Source organism: Patagioenas fasciata, chromosome W, assembly GCF_037038585.1.
Source record: "Patagioenas fasciata isolate bPatFas1 chromosome W, bPatFas1.hap1, whole genome shotgun sequence".
NCBI lineage: Eukaryota > Metazoa > Chordata > Aves > Columbiformes > Columbidae > Patagioenas > Patagioenas fasciata.
The window spans coordinates 5,815,988-5,835,647 of NC_092559.1; positions in this window are offsets into that span (position 1 = coordinate 5,815,988).

The following is a 19,660-nucleotide window of genomic DNA, read 5'->3' on the forward strand; positions in this document are numbered from 1 at the left end:
TTAGGGTTACAGTTAGGATTAGGGGTTAGGGTTAGTGTTAGGGTAAGGGGTTTTGGTTAGGGTTAGAGTTAACGGTAGGGTTAGGGTTAGGGATTAGGGTTAGGGTTAGGGTCAATTAGGATTAGGGTTAGGCTTAGGGTTAGCGGTTAGGGTTAGGGGTTAGGGGTTAGGGTTAGGGTTAGGGATTAGGGTTAGGGTCAATTAGGTTTAGGGTTAGGGTTAGGGCTACGCTTAGGGTTGCGCTTAGGGTTAGGGTTAGGTTTAGGGGTAGGGGTTTAGGATTACGCTTAGGGTTAGGGTTTAGGGTTAGGGTTAGGGTTTAGGATTACGCTTAGTGTTAGGGTTAGGGTTTAGGATTACGCTTAGGGTTAGGATTAGGGTTAGGGTTTAGGATTACGCTTAGGGTTAGGGCTTAGGGTTAGATTTAGTGTTAGGGTTATGCTTAGGGTTACGATTAGGATTAGGGTTAGGGGTTAGGGTTAGGATTATGGTTAGGATTAGGGTTAGGATTAGGGTTAAGGTTAGGGTTAGGGTTAGGGTTTTGAGTTAGGGTTAGGGTTAGGGTTAGGGATTCGGGTTAGGGTTACGGTCAATTAGGTTTAGGGCTACGCTTAGGGCTACGCTTAGGGTTGCGCTTAGGGTTAGGGTTAGGGTTAGGGATTAGGGTTAGGGTTACGGTCAATTAGGTTTAGGGTTAGGGTTAAGGCTACGCTTAGGGCTACGCTTAGGGTTGCGGTTAGGGTTAGGGTTAGGGGTTAGGGTTAGGGTTTAGGATTACGCTTAGGGTTAGGATTAGGGTTAGGGTTTAGGATTACACTTAGGGTTAGGGGTTAGGGTTAGGGTTAGGGTTTAGGATTACGCTTAGTGTTAGGATTAGGGTTAGGGTTTAGGATTACGCTTAGGGTTAGGGCTTAGGGTTAGATTTAGTGTTAGGGTTATGCTTAGGGTTACGATTAGTGTTAGAGTTAGGGGTTAGGGTTAGGGTTAGGGGTTAGGGTTAGGGTTTAGAGTTAGGGTTAGGGTTATTGTTAAAGTTAGGTTTAGAGTTAGGGGTTAGGGTCAGGATTAGGGTTAGGGTTATGGTTAGGGTTAGGGTCAGGATTAGGGTTAGGGTTAGGGTTAGGGTTAGGGTTAGGGTTAGGGTTAGGGTCAATTAGGTTTAGGGTTAGGGTTAGGGCTACGCTTAGGGTTGCGCTTAGGGTTAGGGTTAGGTTTAGGGGTAGGGGTTTAGGATTACGCTTAGGGTTAGGGTTTAGGGTTAGGGTTAGGGTTTAGGATTACGCTTAGTGTTAGGGTTAGGGTTTAGGATTACGCTTAGGGTTAGGATTAGGGTTAGGGTTTAGGATTACGCTTAGGGTTAGGGCTTAGGGTTAGATTTAGTGTTAGGGTTATGCTTAGGGTTACGATTAGGATTAGGGTTAGGGGTTAGGGTTAGGATTATGGTTAGGATTAGGGTTAGGATTAGGGTTAAGGTTAGGGTTAGGGTTAGGGTTTTGAGTTAGGGTTAGGGTTAGGGTTAGGGATTCGGGTTAGGGTTACGGTCAATTAGGTTTAGGGCTACGCTTAGGGCTACGCTTAGGGTTGCGCTTAGGGTTAGGGTTAGGGTTAGGGATTAGGGTTAGGGTTACGGTCAATTAGGTTTAGGGTTAGGGTTAAGGCTACGCTTAGGGCTACGCTTAGGGTTGCGGTTAGGGTTAGGGTTAGGGGTTAGGGTTAGGGTTTAGGATTACGCTTAGGGTTAGGATTAGGGTTAGGGTTTAGGATTACACTTAGGGTTAGGGGTTAGGGTTAGGGTTAGGGTTTAGGATTACGCTTAGTGTTAGGATTAGGGTTAGGGTTTAGGATTACGCTTAGGGTTAGGGCTTAGGGTTAGATTTAGTGTTAGGGTTATGCTTAGGGTTACGATTAGTGTTAGAGTTAGGGGTTAGGGTTAGGGTTAGGGGTTAGGGTTAGGGTTTAGAGTTAGGGTTAGGGTTATTGTTAAAGTTAGGTTTAGAGTTAGGGGTTAGGGTCAGGATTAGGGTTAGGGTTATGGTTAGGGTTAGGGTCAGGATTAGGGTTAGGGTTAGGGTTAAGGTTAGGGTAAGTTTAAGGGGTTAGGGTTACAGTTAGGATTAGGGGTTAGGGTTAGTGTTAGGGTTAGGGGTTTTGGTTAGGGTTAGAGTTAACGGTAGGGTTAGGGTTAGGGATTAGGGTTAGGGTCAATTAGGCTTAGGGTTAGGGTTACGCTTAGGGTTGCGCTTAGGGTTAGGGGTTAGGGTTAGGGTTAGGGATTAGGGTTAGGGTTAGGGTCAATTAGGATTAGGGTTAGGGTTAGGGTTAGGGTTACGCTTAGGGTTAGGCTTAGGGTTAGGGTTAGGGATTAGGGTTAGGGGTTAGTGTTAGGGTTAGGGGTTTTGGTTAGGGTTAGAGTTAACGGTAGGGTTAGGGTTAGGGATTAGGGTTAGGGTTAGGGTCAATTAGGGTTAGGGTTACGCTTAGGGTTGCGCTTAGGGTTAGGGGTTAGGGTTAGGGTTAGGGGTTAGGGTTAGGGTCAATTAGGATTAGGGTTAGGGTTATGGTTAGGTTTAGGGTTAGGGTTAGGGTTACGCTTAGGGTTGCGCCTAGGGTTAGGCTTAGGGTTAGGGGTTAGGGTTAGGGTTAGGGATTAGGGTTAGGGTTAGGGTCAATTAGGTTTAGGGTTAGGGTTAGGGCTACGCTTAGGGTTGCGCTTAGCGTTAGGGTTAGGGTTAGGTTTAGGGGTTAGGGTTAGGGTTAGGGTTTAGGATTACGCTTAGGGTTAGGGTTTAGGGTTAGGGTTAGGGTTTAGGATTACGCTTAGGGTTAGGATTAGGGTTAGGGTTTAGGATTACGCTTAGGGTTAGGATTAGGGTTAGGGTTTAGGATTACGCTTAGGGTTAGGGCTTAGGGTTAGATTTAGTGTTAGGGTTATGCTTAGGGTTACGATTAGGATTAGGGTTAGGGGTTAGGGTTAGGATTAGGGTTAGGATTAGGGTTAAGGTTAGGGTTAGGGTTAGGGTTTTGAGTTAGGGTTAGGGTTAGGGTTAGGGATTCGGGTTAGGGTTACGGTCAATCAGGTTTAGGGCTACGCTTAGGGCTACGCTTAGGGTTGTGCTTAGTGTTAGGGTTAGGGTTAGGGATTCGGGTTAGGGTTACGGTCAATCAGGTTTAGGGCTACGCTTAGGGCTACGCTTAGGGTTGCGCTTAGGGTTAGGGTTAGGGTTAGGGATTAGGGTTAGGGTTACGGTCAATTAGGTTTAGGGTTAGGGTTAGGGCTACGCTTAGGGCTACGCTTAGGGTTGCGGTTAGGGTTAGGGTTAGGGTTAGGGGTTAGGGTTAGGGTTAGGGTTTAGGATTACGCTTAGGGTTTGGATTAGGGTTAGGGTTAGGGTTTAGGATTACGCTTAGGGTTAGGATTAGGGTTAGGGTTTAGGATTACGCTTAGGGTTAGGGGTTAGGGTTAGGGTTAGGGTTTAGGATTACGCTTAGTGTTAGGATTAGGGTTAGGGTTTAGGATTACGCTTAGGGTTAGGGCTTAGGCTTAGATTTAGTGTTAGGGTTATGCTTAGGGTTACGATTAGGGTTAGAGTTAGGGGTTAGGGTTAGGGGTTAGGGTTAGGGTTTAGAGTTAGGGTTAGGGTTATTGTTAAAGTTAGGTTAAGAGTTAGGGGTTAGGGTCAGGATTAGGGTTAGGGTTAGGGTTAAGGTTAGGGTAAGTTTAAGGGCTTAGGGTTACAGTTAGGATTAGGGGTTAGGGTTAGTGTTAGGGTTAGGGGTTTTGGTTAGGGTTAGAGTTAACGGTAGGGTTAGGGTTAGGGTTAGGGATTAGGGTTAGGGTTAGGGTCAATTAGGTTTAGGGTTAGGGTTAGGGCTACGCTTAGGGTTAGGGTTAGGGTTAGGGTTAGGGGTTAGGGTTAGGGTTAGGGTTGAGGATTACGCTTAGGGTTAGGATTAGGGTTAGGGTTTAGGATTACGCTTAGGGTTTGGGTTAGGGTTAGGGTTTAGGATTACGCTTAGGGTTAGGGCTTACGGTTAGGGTTAGGGTTAGGGCTAGGGCTAGGGTTAGGGTTAGGGCCGTTAGGGTTAGGGTTATGGTGTTGGGTTAGGTTTAGGGTTAGGGCCGTTAGGGTTAGGGCCATTAGAGTTAGGGTTAGGGTTAGGGTTACGATTAGGGGTTTGGTTTAGAGTTAGGGTTAGGGTTGGGGTTGTTAGGGTTAGGTTTAGGGTTAATGTTAGGGTTAGGGTTTTGGGTTAGGCTTAGGCTTAGGGTTAGGGCTATTACGGTTGGGTTACGGGTTAGGGGTTAGGGTTAGGGTTACGGATAGGAATAGGCTTAGGCTTAGAGTTAGGGTTAGGGGTTAGGGTTCGGGCTAGAGTTAGGCTTACGGGTTAGGGGTTAGGCGTAAGGGTAGGGTTAGGGCCTTAGGGTTAGGGCCTTAGGGTTATGTTTAGGCTTAGTGTTAGGGTTAGGGGTTAGGGTTAGGTGTTAGGTTTAGATTTAGGATTAGTGTTAGGGTTAGGGTTTAGGGTTATGGTTAGGTTTAGGTTTAGGGATGATGTTTAGGGTTTAGGGCATAGGGTTAGTGTTAAGGGTAGAGGTTAGGTTTAGGGTTACTGTTAGGTTAGGGTTAGGGCCGTTAGGGTTAGGGTTAGGGCCGTTAGGGTTAGGGTTAGGGTTAGGGCCATTAGAGTTAGGGTTAGGGCCATTAGGGTTGGGTTAGGGTTAGGCTTAGGGTTAGGGCCATTACGGTTGGGTTACGGGTTAGGGCCATTAGGGTTAGGGTTAGGGCCATTAGGGTTAGGGTCGTTAGGGTTAGGGTTAGGGCCATTAGGGTTGGGTTAGGGTTAGGGTTAGGGCCATTAGGGTTAGGGTCAGGGTTAGGGTTAGGGCTAGGGTTAGGGCCATTAGGGTTAGGGTCAGGGTCAGGGTTAGGGTTAGGGCCATTAGGGTTAGGGTCAGGGTTAGGGTTAGGGTTAGGGTTAGGGTTAGGGTTGGTTGGGGGTTAGGGTTGGGTTAGGGTTAGGGTTAGGGTTTAGGGTTAGGGTTAGGGTTATTGGGTTAGGGTTAGGGTTAGGTTAGGGTTAGGGGTTAGGGTTAGTGTTAGGGTTAGGGTTAGGGTTTAGGGTTAGGGTTAGGGTTAAGGTTTGGGTAAGTTTAAGGGGTTAGGGTTACAGTTAGGATTAGGGGTTAGGGTTAGTGTTAGGGTTAGGGGTTTTGGTTAGGGTTAGACTTAACGGTTAGGGTTAGGGTTAGGGTTAGGGTTAGGGTCAATTAGGGTTAGGGTTACGCTTAGGGTTGCGCTTAGGTTTAGGGGTTAGGGTTAGGGTTAGGGTTAGGGTTAGTGTTTAGGATTACGCTTAGGGTTAAGATTAGGGTTAGGGTTTAGGATTACGCTTAGGGTTAGGGGTTAGGGTTAGGGTTTAGGATTACGCTTAGGGTTAGGGTTTAGGATTACGCTTAGGGTTAGGATTAGGGTTAAGGTTTAGGATTACGCTTAGGGTTAGGGCTTAGGGTTAGATTTAGTGTTAGGGTTAGGGTTAGGGTTTAGTATTACGCTTAGGGTTAGGATTAGGGTTAGGGTTTAGGATTACGCTTAGGGTTAGGGGTTAGGGTTAGGGTTAGGGCTACGCTTAGGGTTGCGCTTAGGGTTGCGCTTAGGGTTAGGGTTAGGGTTAGGGATTAGGGTTAGGTTTACGGTCAATTAGGTTTAGGGTTAGGGTTAGGGCTACGCTTAGGGCTACGCTTAGGGTTGCGGTTAGGGTTAGGGTTAGGGGTTAGGGTTAGGGTTAGGGTTTAGGATTACGCTTAGGGTTAGGATTAGGGTTAGGGTTAGGGTTTAGGATTACGCTTAGGGTTAGGATTAGGGTTAGGGTTTAGGATTACGCTTAGGGTTAGGGGTTAGGGTTAGGGTTAGGGTTTAGGATTACGCTTAGTGTTAGGATTAGGGTTAGGGTTTAGGATTACGCTTAGGGTTAGGGCTTAGGGTTAGATTTAGTGTTAGGGTTATGCTTAGGGTTACGATTAGGGTTAGAGTTAGGGGTTAGGGTTAGGGGTTAGGGTTAGGATTAGGGTTAGGGTTAGGGTTTAGAGTTAGGGTTAGGGTTATTGTTAAAGTTAGGTTTAGAGTTAGGGGTTAGGGTCAGGATTAGGGTTAGGGTTACGGTTAGGGTTAGGGTCAGGATTAGGGTTAGGGTTAGGGTTAAGGTTAGGGTAAGTTTAAGGGGTTAGGGTTACAGTTAGGATGAGGGGTTAGGGTTAGTGTTAGGGTTAGGGGTTTTGGTTAGGGTTAGAGTTAACGGTAGGGTTAGGGTTAGGGATTAGGGTTAGGGTTAGGGTCAATTAGGGTTAGGGTTAGGGTTACGCTTAGGGTTGCGCTTAGGGTTAGGGGTTAGGGTTAGGGTTAGGGTTAGGGATTACGGTTAGGGTTAGGGTCAATTAGGATTAGGGTTAGGGTTAGGGTTAGGGTTACGCTTAGGGTTGCGCTTAGGGTTAGGCTTAGGGTTAAGGTTAGGGTTAGGGGTTAGGGTTAGGGTTAGGGATTAGGGTTAGGGGTTAGGGTTAGGGTTAGGGTTAGAGTTAGGATTAGGGGTTAGGGTTAGTGTTAGGGTTAGGGGTTTTGGTTAGGGTTAGAGTTAACGGTAGGGTTAGGGTTAGGGATTAGGGTTAGGGTTAGGGTCAATTAGGGTTAGGGTTACGCTTAGGGTTGCGCTTAGGGTTAGGGGTTAGGGTTAGGGGTTAGGGTTAGGGTTAGGGTTAGGGATTAGGGTTAGGGTTAGGGTCAATTAGGATTAGGGTTAGGGTTATGGTTAGGGTTAGGGTTAGGGTTACGCTTAGGGTTGCGCCTAGGGTTAGGCTTAGGGATAGGGGTTAGGGTTAGGGTTAGGTATTAGGGTTAGGGTTAGGGTCAATTAGGTTTAGGGTTAGGGTTAGGGCTACGCTTAGGGTTGCGCTTAGCGTTAGGGTTAGGGTTAGGGTTAGGGGTTAGGGTTAGGGTTTAGGATTACGCTTAGGGTTAGGGTTTAGGGTTAGGGTTAGGGTTTAGGATTATGCTTAGGGTTAGGATTAGGGTTAGGGTTTAGGATTACGCTTAGGGTTAGGATTAGGGTTAGGGTTTAGGATTACGCTTAGGGTTAGGGCTTAGGGTTAGATTTAGTGTTAGGGTTATGCTTAGGGTTACGATTAGGATTAGGGTTAGGGGTTAGGGTTAGGATTAGGGTTAGGATTAGGGTTAGGATTAGGGTTAAGGTTAGGGTTAGGGTTAGGGTTTTGAGTTAGGGTTAGGGCTACGCTTAGGGCTACGCTTAGGGCTACGCTTAGGGTTGCGCTTAGGGTTGCGCTTAGGGTTAGGGTTACGGTTAGGGTTAGGGATTAGGGTTAGGGTTACGGTCAATTAGGTTTAGGGTTAGGGTTAGGGCTACGCTTAGGGCTACGCTTAGGGTTGCGGTTAGGGTTAGGGTTAGGGGTTAGGGTTAGGGTTAGGGGTTAGGATTACGCTTAGGGTTAGGATTAGGGTTAGGGTTTAGGATTACGCTTAGGGTTAGGATTAGGGTTAGGGTTTAGGATTACGCTTAGGGTTAGGGCTTAGGGTTAGATTTAGTGTTAGGGTTATGCTTAGGGTTACAATTAGGGTTAGAGTTAGGGGTTAGGGTTAGGGTTAGGGGTTAGGGTTAGGGTTAGTGTTTAGAGTTAGGGTTAGAGTTATTGTTAAAGTTAGGTTTAGAGTTAGGGGTTAGGGTCAGGATTAGGGTTAGGGTTACGGTTAGGGTTAGGGTCAGGATTAGGGTTAGGGTTAGGGTTAAGGTTAGGGTAAGTTTAAGGGGTTAGGGTTACAGTTAGGATTAGGGGTTAGGGTTAGTGTTAGGGTTAGGGGTTTTGGTTAGGGTTAGAGTTAACGGTAGGGTTAGGGTTAGGGATTAGGGTTAGGGTTAGGGTCAATTAGGTTTAGGGTTAGGGTTAGGGTTAGGGTTAGGGGTTAGGGTTAGGGTTAGGGTTGAGGATTACGCTTAGGGTTAGGATTAGGGTTAGGGTTTAGGATTACGCTTAGGGTTTGGGTTAGGTTTAGGGTTAGGGTTAGGGTTTAGGATTACGCTTAGGGTTAGGGCTTAGGGTTAGGGTTAGGGTTAGGGCTAGGGTTAGGGTTAGGGTTAGGGCCGTTAGGGTTAGGGTTATGGTGTTGAGTTAGGTTTAGGGTTAGGGTTAGGGCCGTTAGGGTTAGGGCCATTAGAGTTAGGGTTAGGGTTACGATTAGGGGTTTGGTTTAGAGTTAGGGTTAGGGTTGGGGTTGTTAGGGTTAGGTTTAGGGTTAATGTTAGGGTTAGGGTTTTGGGTTAGGCTTAGGCTTAGGGTTAGGGCCATTACGGTTGGGTTAGGGGTTAGGGGTTAGGGTTTGGGTTACGGATAGGAATAGGGTTAGGCTTAGAGTTAGGGTTAGGGGTTAGGGTTCGGGCTAGAGTTAGGCTTACGGGTTAGGGGTTAGGCGTAAGGGTTAGGCGTAAGGGTAGGGTTAGGGCCTTAGGGTTAGGGCCTTAGGGTTATGTTTAGGCTTAGTGTTAGGGTTAGGGGTTAGGGTTAGGTGTTAGGTTTAGATTTAGGATTAGTGTTAGGGTTAGGGTTTAGGGTTATGGTTAGGGTTAGGTTTAGGGATGATGTTTAGGGTTTAGGGCATAGGGTTAGTGTTAAGGGTAGAGGTTAGGTTTAGGGTTACTGTTAGGTTAGGGTTAGGGCCGTTAGGGTTAGGGTTAGGGCCATTAGAGTTAGGGTTAGGGCCATTAGAGTTAGGGTTAGGGCCATTAGAGTTAGGGTTAGGGTTAGGGCCATTAGAGTTAGGGTTAGGGCCATTAGGGATGGGTTAGGGTTAGGCTTAGGGTTAGGGCCATTACGGTTGGGTTACGGGTTAGGGCCATTAGGGTTAGGGTTAGGGCCATTAGGGTTAGGGCCGTTAGGGTTAGGGTTAGGGCCATTAGGGTTGGGTTAGGGTTAGGGTTAGGGCCATTAGGGTTAGGGTCAGGGTTAGGGTTAGGGTTAGGGTTAGGGCCATTAGGGTTAGGGTCAGGGTCAGGGTTAGGGTCAGGGTTAGGGCCATTAGGGTTAGGGTCAGGGTTAGGGTTAGGGTTAGGGTTGGTTGGGGGTTAGGGTTGGGTTAGGGTTAGGGTTAGGGTTACGCTTAGGGTTGCGCTTAGGGTTAGGCTTAGGGTTAGTGTTAGGGGTTAGGGTTAGGGTTAGGGATTAGGGTTAGGGGTTAGGGTTAGGGTTAGGGTTAGGGTTAGAGTTAGGATTAGGGATTAGGGTTAGGGGTTAGGGTTAGGGTTAGGGTTAGGGTTAGAGTTAGAATTAGGGGTTAGGGTTAGTGTTAGGGTTAGGGGTTTTGGTTAGGGTTAGAGTTAACGTTAGGGTTAGGGTTAGGGATTAGGGTTAGGGTTAGGGTCAATTAGGGTTAGGGTTACGCTTAGGGTTGCGCTTAGGGTTAGGGGTTAGGGTTAGGGGTTAGGGTTAGGGTTAGGGTTAGGGATTAGGGTTAGGGTTAGGGTCAATTAGGATTAGGGTTAGGGTTATGGTTAGGGTTAGGGTTAGGGTTACGCTTAGGGTTGCGCCTAGGGTTAGGCTTAGGGATAGGGGTTAGGGTTAGGGTTAGGGATTAGGGTTAGGGTTAGGGTCAATTAGGTTTAGGGTTAGGGTTAGGGCTACGCTTAGGGTTGCGCTTAGCGTTAGGGTTAGGGTTAGGGTTAGGGGTTAGGGTTAGGGTTTAGGATTACGCTTAGGGTTAGGGTTTAGGGTTAGGGTTAGGGTTTAGGATTATGCTTAGGGTTAGGATTAGGGTTAGGGTTTAGGATTACGCTTAGGGTTAGGATTAGGGTTAGGGTTTAGGATTACGCTTAGGGTTAGGGCTTAGGGTTAGATTTAGTGTTAGGGTTATGCTTAGGGTTACGATTAGGATTAGGGTTAGGGGTTAGGGTTAGGATTAGGGTTAGGATTAGGGTTAGGATTAGGGTTAAGGTTAGGGTTAGGGTTAGGGTTTTGAGTTAGGGTTAGGGTTAGGGTTAGGGCTACGCTTAGGGCTACGCTTAGGGTTGCGCTTAGGGTTGCGCTTAGGGTTAGGGTTACGGTTAGGGTTAGGGATTAGGGTTAGGGTTACGGTCAATTAGGTTTAGGGTTAGGGTTAGGGCTACGCTTAGGGCTACGCTTAGGGTTGCGGTTAGGGTTAGGGTTAGGGTTAGGGGTTAGGGTTAGGGTTAGGGGTTAGGATTACGCTTAGGGTTAGGATTAGGGTTAGGGTTTAGGATTACGCTTAGGGTTAGGATTAGGGTTAGGGTTTAGGATTACGCTTAGGGTTAGGGCTTAGGGTTAGATTTAGTGTTAGGGTTATGCTTAGGGTTACAATTAGGGTTAGAGTTAGGGGTTAGGGTTAGGGTTAGGGGTTAGGGTTAGGGTTAGTGTTTAGAGTTAGGGTTAGAGTTATTGTTAAAGTTAGGTTTAGAGTTAGGGGTTAGGGTCAGGATTAGGGTTAGGGTTACGGTTAGGGTTAGGGTCAGGATTAGGGTTAGGGTTAGGGTTAAGGTTAGGGTAAGTTTAAGGGGTTAGGGTTACAGTTAGGATTAGGGGTTAGGGTTAGTGTTAGGGTTAGGGGTTTTGGTTAGGGTTAGAGTTAACGGTAGGGTTAGGGTTAGGGATTAGGGTTAGGGTTAGGGTCAATTAGGTTTAGGGTTAGGGTTAGGGTTAGGGGTTAGGGTTAGGGTTAGGGTTGAGGATTACGCTTAGGGTTAGGATTAGGGTTAGGGTTTAGGATTACGCTTAGGGTTTGGGTTAGGTTTAGGGTTAGGGTTAGGGTTTAGGATTACGCTTAGGGTTAGGGCTTAGGGTTAGGGTTAGGGTTAGGGCTAGGGTTAGGGTTAGGGTTAGGGCCGTTAGGGTTAGGGTTATGGTGTTGAGTTAGGTTTAGGGTTAGGGTTAGGGCCGTTAGGGTTAGGGCCATTAGAGTTAGGGTTAGGGTTACGATTAGGGGTTTGGTTTAGAGTTAGGGTTAGGGTTGGGGTTGTTAGGGTTAGGTTTAGGGTTAATGTTAGGGTTAGGGTTTTGGGTTAGGCTTAGGCTTAGGGTTAGGGCCATTACGGTTGGGTTAGGGGTTAGGGGTTAGGGTTTGGGTTACGGATAGGAATAGGGTTAGGCTTAGAGTTAGGGTTAGGGGTTAGGGTTCGGGCTAGAGTTAGGCTTACGGGTTAGGGGTTAGGCGTAAGGGTTAGGCGTAAGGGTAGGGTTAGGGCCTTAGGGTTAGGGCCTTAGGGTTATGTTTAGGCTTAGTGTTAGGGTTAGGGGTTAGGGTTAGGTGTTAGGTTTAGATTTAGGATTAGTGTTAGGGTTAGGGTTTAGGGTTATGGTTAGGGTTAGGTTTAGGGATGATGTTTAGGGTTTAGGGCATAGGGTTAGTGTTAAGGGTAGAGGTTAGGTTTAGGGTTACTGTTAGGTTAGGGTTAGGGCCGTTAGGGTTAGGGTTAGGGCCATTAGAGTTAGGGTTAGGGCCATTAGAGTTAGGGTTAGGGTTAGGGCCATTAGAGTTAGGGTTAGGGCCATTAGGGATGGGTTAGGGTTAGGCTTAGGGTTAGGGCCATTACGGTTGGGTTACGGGTTAGGGCCATTAGGGTTAGGGTTAGGGCCATTAGGGTTAGGGCCGTTAGGGTTAGGGTTAGGGCCATTAGGGTTGGGTTAGGGTTAGGGTTAGGGCCATTAGGGTTAGGGTCAGGGTTAGGGTTAGGGTTAGGGTTAGGGCCATTAGGGTTAGGGTCAGGGTCAGGGTTAGGGTCAGGGTTAGGGCCATTAGGGTTAGGGTCAGGGTTAGGGTTAGGGTTAGGGTTGGTTGGGGGTTAGGGTTGGGTTAGGGTTAGGGTTAGGGTTACGCTTAGGGTTGCGCTTAGGGTTAGGCTTAGGGTTAGTGTTAGGGGTTAGGGTTAGGGTTAGGGATTAGGGTTAGGGGTTAGGGTTAGGGTTAGGGTTAGGGTTAGAGTTAGGATTAGGGATTAGGGTTAGGGGTTAGGGTTAGGGTTAGGGTTAGAGTTAGAATTAGGGGTTAGGGTTAGTGTTAGGGTTAGGGGTTTTGGTTAGGGTTAGAGTTAACGTTAGGGTTAGGGTTAGGGATTAGGGTTAGGGTTAGGGTCAATTAGGGTTAGGGTTACGCTTAGGGTTGCGCTTAGGGTTAGGGTTAGGGGTTAGGGTTAGGGTTAGGGATTAGGGTTAGGGTTAGGGTCAATTAGGATTAGGGTTAGGGTTATGGTTAGGGTTAGGGTTAGGGTTAGGGTTACGCTTAGGGTTGCGCCTAGGGTTAGGCTTAGGGTTAGGGGTTAGGGTTAGGGGTTAGGGTTAGGGTTAGGGTTAGGGTTAGGGTTAGGGATTAGGGTTAGGGTTAGGGTCAATTAGGTTTAGGGTTAGGGTTAGGGCTACGCTTAGGGTTGCGCTTAGCGTTAGGGTTAGGGTTAGGGTTAGGGGTTAGGGTTAGGGTTAGGGTTTAGGATTACGCTTAGGGTTAGGGTTTAGGGTTAGGGTTAGGGTTTAGGATTATGCTTGGGGTTAGGATTAGGGTTAGGGTTTAGGATTAGGGTTAGGGTTAGTGTTTAGCATTATGCTTGGGGTTAGGATTAGGGTTAAGGTTTAGGATTACGCTTAGGGTTAGGGCTTAGGGTTAGATTTAGTGTTAGGGTTATGCTTAGGGTTACGATTAGGATTAGGGTTAGGGGTTAGGGTTAGGATTAGGGTTAGGATTAGGGTTAGGATTAGGGTTAAGGTTAGGGTTAGGGTTAGGGTTTTGAGTTAGGGTTAGGGTTAGGGTTAGGGCTACGCTTAGGGCTACGCTTAGGGTTGCGCTTAGGGTTGCGCTTAGGGTTAGGGTTACGGTTAGGGTTAGGGATTAGGGTTAGGGTTACGGTCAATTAGGTTTAGGGTTAGGGTTAGGGCTACGCTTAGGGCTACGGTTAGGGTTGCGGTTAGGGTTAGGGTTAGGGTTAGGGGTTAGGATTACGCTTAGGGTTAGGATTAGGGTTAGGGTTAGGGTTTAGGATTACGCTTAGGGTTAGGATTAGGGTTAGGGTTTAGGATTACGCTTAGGGTTAGGGGTTAGGGTTAGGGTTAGGGTTTAGGATTACGCTTAGGGTTAGGGGTTAGGGTTAGGGTTAGGGTTTAGGATTACGCTTAGTGTTAGGATTAGGGTTAGGGTTTAGGATTACGCTTAGGGTTAGGGCTTAGGGTTAGATTTAGTGTTAGGGTTATGCTTAGGGTTACGATTAGGGTTAGAGTTAGGGGTTAGGGTTAGGGTTAGGGGTTAGGGTTAGGGTTTAGAGTTAGGGTTAGAGTTATTGTTAAAGTTAGGTTTAGAGTTAGGGGTTAGGGTCAGGATTAGGGTTAGGGTTACGGTTAGGGTTAGGGTCAGGATTAGGGTTAGGGTTAGGGTTAAGGTTAGGGTAAGTTTAAGGGGTTAGGGTTACAGTTAGGATTAGGGGTTAGGGTTAGTGTTAGGGTTAGGGGTTTTGGTTAGGGTTAGAGTTAACGGTAGGGTTAGGGTTAGGGTTAGGGTTTAGGGTTAGGGTTAGGGTTAGGGTTAGGGTTCGGGTTAGGGTTAGGGTTAAGGTTAGGGTAAGTTTAAGGGGTTAGGGTTACAGTTAGGATTAGGGGTTAGGGTTAGTGTTAGGGTTAGGGGTTTTGGTTAGGGTTAGAGTTAACGGTAGGGTTAGGGTTAGGGATTAGGGTTAGGGTTAGGGTCAATTAGGATTAGGGTTAGGGTTAGGGTTAGGGTTACGCTTAGGGTTGCGCTTAGGGTTAGGCTTAGGGTTAGGGTTAGGGTTAGGGGTTAGGGTTAGGGTTAGGGGTTAGGGGTAGGGTTAGGGTTAGGGTTAGGATTAGGGGTTAGGGTTAGTGTTAGGGTTAGGGGTTTTGGTTAGGGTTAGAGTTAACGGTAGGGTTAGGGTTAGGGATTAGGGTTAGGGTTAGGGTCAATTAGGGTTAGGGTTACGCTTAGGGTTGCGCTTAGGGTTAGGGGTTAGGGTTAGGGGTTAGGGTTAGGGTTAGGGTTAGGGATTAGGGTTAGGGTTAGGGTCAATTAGGATTAGGGTTAGGGTTATGGTTAGGGTTAGGGTTAGGGTTAGGGTTACGCTTAGGGTTGCGCCTAGGGTTAGGCTTGGGGTTAGGGTTAGGGATTAGGGTTAGGGTTAGGGTCAATTAGGTTTAGGGTTAGGGTTAGGGCTACGCTTAGGGTTGCGCTTAGCGTTAGGGTTAGGGTTAGGGGTTAGGGTTAGGGTTAGGGTTTAGGATTACGCTTAGGGTTAGGGTTTAGGGTTAGGGTTAGGGTTTAGGATTATGCTTAGGGTTAGGATTAGGGTTAGGGTTTAGGATTACGCTTAGGGTTAGGATTAGGGTTAGGGTTTAGGATTACGCTTAGGGTTAGGGCTTAGGGTTAGATTTAGTGTTAGGGTTATGCTTAGGGTTACGATTAGGATTAGGGTTAGGGGTTAGGGTTAGGATTAGGGTTAGGATTAGGGTTAGGATTAGGGTTAAGGTTAGGGTTAGGGTTAGGGTTTTGAGTTAGGGTTAGGGTTAGGGTTAGGGCTACGCTTAGGGCTACGCTTAGGGTTGCGCTTAGGGTTGCGCTTAGGGTTAGGGTTACGGTTAGGGTTAGGGATTAGGGTTAGGGTTACGGTCAATTAGGTTTAGGGTTAGGGTTAGGGCTACGCTTAGGGCTACGCTTAGGGTTGCGGTTAGGGTTAGGGTTAGGGTTAGGGGTTAGGGTTAGGGTTAGGGGTTAGGATTACGCTTAGGGTTAGGATTAGGGTTAGGGTTTAGGATTACGCTTAGGGTTAGGATTAGGGTTAGGGTTTAGGATTACGCTTAGGGTTAGGGCTTAGGGTTAGATTTAGTGTTAGGGTTATGCTTAGGGTTACAATTAGGGTTAGAGTTAGGGGTTAGGGTTAGGGTTAGGGGTTAGGGTTAGGGTTAGTGTTTAGAGTTAGGGTTAGAGTTATTGTTAAAGTTAGGTTTAGAGTTAGGGGTTAGGGTCAGGATTAGGGTTAGGGTTACGGTTAGGGTTAGGGTCAGGATTAGGGTTAGGGTTAGGGTTAAGGTTAGGGTAAGTTTAAGGGGTTAGGGTTACAGTTAGGATTAGGGGTTAGGGTTAGTGTTAGGGTTAGGGGTTTTGGTTAGGGTTAGAGTTAACGGTAGGGTTAGGGTTAGGGATTAGGGTTAGGGTTAGGGTCAATTAGGTTTAGGGTTAGGGTTAGGGCTACGCTTAGGGTTAGGGTTAGGGGTTAGGGTTAGGGTTAGGGTTGAGGATTACGCTTAGGGTTAGGATTAGGGTTAGGGTTTAGGATTACGCTTAGGGTTAGGGTTAGGGTTATGGTTAGGGTTAGGGTTTAGGATTACGCTTAGGGTTAGGGCTTAGGGTTAGGGTTAGGGTTAGGGCTAGGGTTAGGGTTAGGGTTAGGGCCGTTAGGGTTAGGGTTATGGTGTTGGGTTAGGTTTAGGGTTAGGGTTAGGGCCGTTAGGGTTAGGGCCATTAGAGTTAGGGTTAGGGCCATTAGGGTTGGGTTAGGGTTAGGGTTACGATTAGGGGTTTGGTTTAGAGTTAGGGTTAGCGTTGGGGTTGTTAGGGTTAGGTTTAGGGTTAATGTTAGGGTTAGGGTTTTGGGTTAGGATTAGGCTTAGGGTTAGGGCCATTACGGTTGGGTTAGGGGTTAGGGGTTAGGGTTAGGGTTACGGATAGGAATAGGGTTAGGCTTAGAGTTAGGGTTAGGGGTTAGGGTTCGGGCTAGAGTTAGGCTTACGGGTTAGGGGTTAGGCGTAAGGGTTAGGCGTAAGGGTAGGGTTAGGGCCTTAGGGTTAGGGCCTTAGGGTTAGGGCCTTAGGGTTATGTTTAGGCTTAGTGTTAGGGTTAGGGGTTAGGGTTAGGTGTTAGGTTTAGATTTAGGATTAGTGTTAGTGTTAGGGTTTAGGGTTATAGTTAGGGTTAGGTTTAGGGATGATGTTTAGGGTTTAGGGCATAGGGTTAGTGTTAAGGGTAGAGGTTAGGTTTAGGGTTACTGTTAGGTTAGGGTTAGGGCCGTTAGGGTTAGGGTTAGGGCCATTAGAGTTAGGGTTAGGGTTAGGGTTAGGGCCATTAGAGTTAGGGTTAGGGCCATTAGAGTTAGGGTTAGGGCCATTAGGGTTGGGTTAGGGTTAGGCTTTGGGTTAGGGCCATTACGGTTGGGTTACGGGTTAGGGCCATTAGGGTTAGGGTTAGGGCCATTAGGGTTAGGGCCGTTAGGGTTAGGGTTAGGGCCATTAGGGTTGGGTTAGGGTTAGGGTTAGGGCCATTAGGGTTAGGGTCAGGGTTAGGGTTAGGGTTAGGGTTAGGGCCATTAGGGTTAGGGTCAGGGTCAGGGTTAGGGTTAGGGCCATTAGGGTTAGGGTCAGGGTTAGGGTTAGGGTTAGGGTTGGTTGGGGGTTAGGGTTGGGTTAGGGTTAGGGTTAGGGTTAGGGTTTAGAGTTAGGGTTAGGGTTATTGGGTTAGGGTTAGTGTTAGGGTTAGGGTTAGGGGTTACGGTTAGGGTTAGGGTTAGGGTTAGGGTTTAGGGTTAGGGTTAGGGTTAGGGTTAGGGTTAGGGTTAGGGTAAGTTTAAGGGGTTAGGGTTACAGTTAGGATTAGGGGTTAGGGTTAGTGTTAGGGTTAGGGGTTTTGGTTAGGGTTAGAGTTAACGGTTAGGGTTAGGGTTAGGGTTAGGGTTAGAGTTAGGGTTAGGGTCAATTAGGGTTAGGGTTACGCTTAGGGTTGCGCTTAGGTTTAGGGGTTAGGGTTAGGGTTAGGGTTAGGGTTAGGGTTTAGGATTACGCTTAGGGTTAGGATTAGGGTTAGGGTTTAGGATTACGCTTAGGGTTAGGGGTTAGGGTTAGGGTTAGGGTTTAGGATTACGCTTAGGGTTAGGGTTTAGGGTTAGGGTTAGGGTTTAGGATTACGCTTAGGGTTAGGGTTTAGGATTATGCTTAGGGTTAGGGCTTAGGGTTAGATTTAGTGTTAGGGTTAGGGTTAGGGCTACGCTTAGGGTTGCGCGTTACGGTTAGGGTTAGGCGTTAGGGTTAGGGTTAGGGTTTAGGATTACGCTTAGGGTTAGGATTAGGGTTAGGGTTTAGGATTACGCTTAGGGTTAGGGGTTAGGGTTAGGGTTAGGGTTTAGGATTACGCTTAGGGTTAGGGGTTAGGGTTAGGGTTAGGGTTTAGGATTACGCTTAGGGTTAGGATTAGGGTTAGGGTTTAGGATTACGCTTAGGGTTAGGGTTAGGGTTAGGGTTAGGGTTAGGGTCAGGATTAGGGTTAAGGTTAGGGTAAGTTTAAGGGGTTAGGGTTACAGTTAGGATTAGGGGTTAGGGTTAGGGTTAGGGGTTTTGGTTAGGGTTAGAGTTAACGGTAGGATTAGGGTTAGGGTTAGGGATTAGGGTTAGGGTCAATTAGGGTTAGGGTTAGGGTTAGGGCTACGCTTAGGGTTGCGCTTTAGGGTTAGGGTTAGGGTTAGGGTTAGGGGTTAGGGTTAGGGTTTAGGATTACGCTTAGGGTTAGGATTAGGGTTACGGTTTAGGATCACGCTTAGGGTTAGGGGTTAGGGTTAGGGTTAGGGTCAGGGCTACGCTTAGGGTTGCGGTTAGGGTTAGGGTTAGGGTTAGGTTTAGGGGTTAGGGTTAGGGTTAGGGTTAGGGTTTAGGATTACGCTTAGGGTTAGGATTAGGGTTAGGGTTTAGAATTACGCTTAGGGTTAGGGGTTAGGGTTAGGGTTTAGGATTACGCTTAGGGTTAGGGTTTAGGGTTAGGGTTAGGGTTAGGGTTTAGGATTACGCTTAGGGTTAGGGCTTAGGGTTAGATTTAGTGTTAGGGTTATGCTTAGGGTTACGATTAGGGTTAGGGTTAGGGGTTAGGGTTGGGATTAGGGTTAGGGTTTTGGGTTAGGGTTAGGGTTAGGGTTAGGGTCAGGATTAGGGTTAGGGTTAAGGTTAAGGTTAGGGTAAGTTTAAGGGGTTAGGGTTACAGTTAGGATTAGGGGTTAGGGTTAGTGTTAGGGTTAGGGGTTTTGGTTAGGGTTAGAGTTAACGGTAGGGTTAGGGTTAGGGTTAGGGCTACGCTTAGGGTTAGGGTTAGGGGTTAGGGTTAGGGTTAGGGTTTAGGATTACGCTTAGGGTTAGGATTAGGGTTAGGGTTTAGGATTACGCTTAGGGTTAGGGCTTAGGGTTAGGGTTTAGGATTATGCTTAGTGTTAGGATTAGGGTTAGGGTTAGGGTTAAAGTTAGGTTTAGGGTTAGGGTTAGGGTTACGGATAGGAATAGGGTTAGGCTTAGAGTTAAAGTTAGGGGTTAGGGTTAGGGCTAGATTTAGCCTTACGGGTTAGGGGCTAGGGTTAGGGCTAGGGTTAGGGTTAGGGTTAGGGCCGTTAGGGTTAGGGTTATGGTTTTGGGTTAGGTTTAGGGTTAGGGTTAGGGCCGTTAGGGTTAGGGCCATTAGAGTTAGGTTTAGGGTTAGGGTTACGATTATGGTTTTGGTTTAGGGTTAGGGTTAGGGTTGGGGTTACGATTAGGGTTTTGGTTTAGGGTTAGGGTTAGGGTTGGGGTTGTTAGGGTTAGGTTTAGGGTTAATGTTAGGGTTAGGGTTTTGGGTTAGGCTTAGGCTTAGGGTTAGGGCCATTACGGTTGGGTTAGGGGTTAGGGGTTAGGGTTAGGGGTTAGGGTTAGGGTTAGGGTTATTGTTACGGGGCTATTGTTGGGGCTGCAGGTTCCTCAGCAGGGAGCAGGAGGGGCAGGGCTGAGCTCTTCTCTGTGACAGTGACAGAACCCAGGGAATGGCAGAAGATGTGCCAGGGAGGGTCAGTGGGACATGAGGAAAAGGTTCTTCACCCAGAGGTGCTGGACACTGAACAGGCTCCCCAGGGAGGTGTCATGGCCCCAAGCCTGGGCCCCTGTATGATGTGACAGAGTGAACCTTCAGCTCCTTTGTGGATGGTGCAAAGCTGGGCAGAGGCCTTGGACAACCTCACCTGGTTCACCCTGCCCTGAGCAGGACACTGAGACAAGATGATGTTCAACCTGAGTTACTCTGTGATTCAAGGAATCTTTCCCTTGGAAAGGTTTTGGGAGAAGGAATAGGTGGAGGAACAAGAAAATAAAAAATAAACAGAGCAGTTCCTGTGAAGAATGCTTCTCTACTCAAATTGTTAGCAGGAAATCTATAATCAGCTCCCCAAACTCCCTGTTCTGCCCATTGGCCCCTGGGATTTACAGCACATTTCTTTACATCACATTCTGCAATGAAGTTTGCACTGATTGTTACAGCTTCCTCGCAGGAATCGCTTCATGTTTCCTTATAGAACCAGACGTAAACAGCCACCAGGGAATTTTTAATTAGAGGAAACAAAAAAGGAGGAAAAAAAAAGAAAACACAATAGAACTTAATGATGTTTCTCAGTTCTATGGTTAAATTCAGTATTTTCCAGTGAGGTCCGTTGCCGTAACTGAAGAGTTGCCCATAGGGAGTATGAGAGCAACTGAAAGACTGAGCTGAAAGACTTCACCTGCCTGAAGCTCAAAGCAGAGTGAGAGCTGAGAGGCTCTGAATGAGCAAAGAGTGAGAGGTGAAGAACCTCTGGGGAGCGATGGAAAGTGCAAATGTCCAGA